A 996-nucleotide genomic window follows, 5' to 3' on the forward strand; every position below is an offset into this window, starting at 1 on the left:
TTCATTTCAGACAGCCATTATACTGCCACAGTGCTTGGTAGATCGCATGTTTGCATTGCAGTAGCTGAACTGCCCTATAAAATGAGTAATATTCCTTTATAATATTTTGAACAATATACTTGTGTCTGCAGTGTAAGAGAGCTTCCTTCAAATCTCACTTACATTTGTAAGCACAATGTAAATGCCTTTCAAATGAGCTGCCTATATGATTTTTAAACATATGTAATGTTATAATGCTCACTTCTAATGCATTTTTGCTGCGTTAATGTTTTCACTCTGAGCATAGCCTCCCATATCTAGCAAACTGTATAAGAAAAAGGCTGCTGGGTCTGGTACTTACCTGCAGTATCAAAGAACAGAAGTGGTTGAATTGATTGTGCCACTTCAGAATGTGGGTGTGGAGTCACATTTTGTGGAATGCTTCACTTTTAACCCTCTGCAAACAAAACCATCACAACAAAGTGAGGGAATAGAAGCTTTCTTTCTGTTCTATTTTTCCATTTGTGTGAAGTTCTTCTTGTGGAGCATTGATGAAAGCTAAACTTTACAATCTTAAGTGGTCAAATGCATTCTGCCATCTCCTTGCAAGCAAAGAAAAAAAATCCTCTTTGCCAAGTGAAAGTTTGCTTTCTGCCAAAAATCATACATTGATCACTACTGTTGACTAAACCTGAAATATTCACAATCATGATTTCTCAAAGCTGCTCTAGTTGCACTTTCAAAAGTTAAATAGACCTGACTAGTTGTACTAGAATGCGAATAGAGGTACACTTTCGATGCATTTTGAGATGTAGTGCACATAGATAGAACCTGCAGTCTGAGGTCTGTTTTACCAATCTACAACAAATTTGCATCCAGTGTTTCCAGTTTAGCAAGTGATGTAGGCAGAAGCCTGCAGATATGGGCAGGTCCTCTTTGTTGGGTCCCAACAACTATTTTCACAAAAGGCTTTGGTTGGGATACAAAATAACTGTTATACCAGAAACTGTCATTTAT

Source organism: Heteronotia binoei, chromosome 8 (assembly GCF_032191835.1).
Source record: "Heteronotia binoei isolate CCM8104 ecotype False Entrance Well chromosome 8, APGP_CSIRO_Hbin_v1, whole genome shotgun sequence".
Taxonomy (NCBI): Eukaryota; Metazoa; Chordata; class Lepidosauria; order Squamata; family Gekkonidae; genus Heteronotia; species Heteronotia binoei.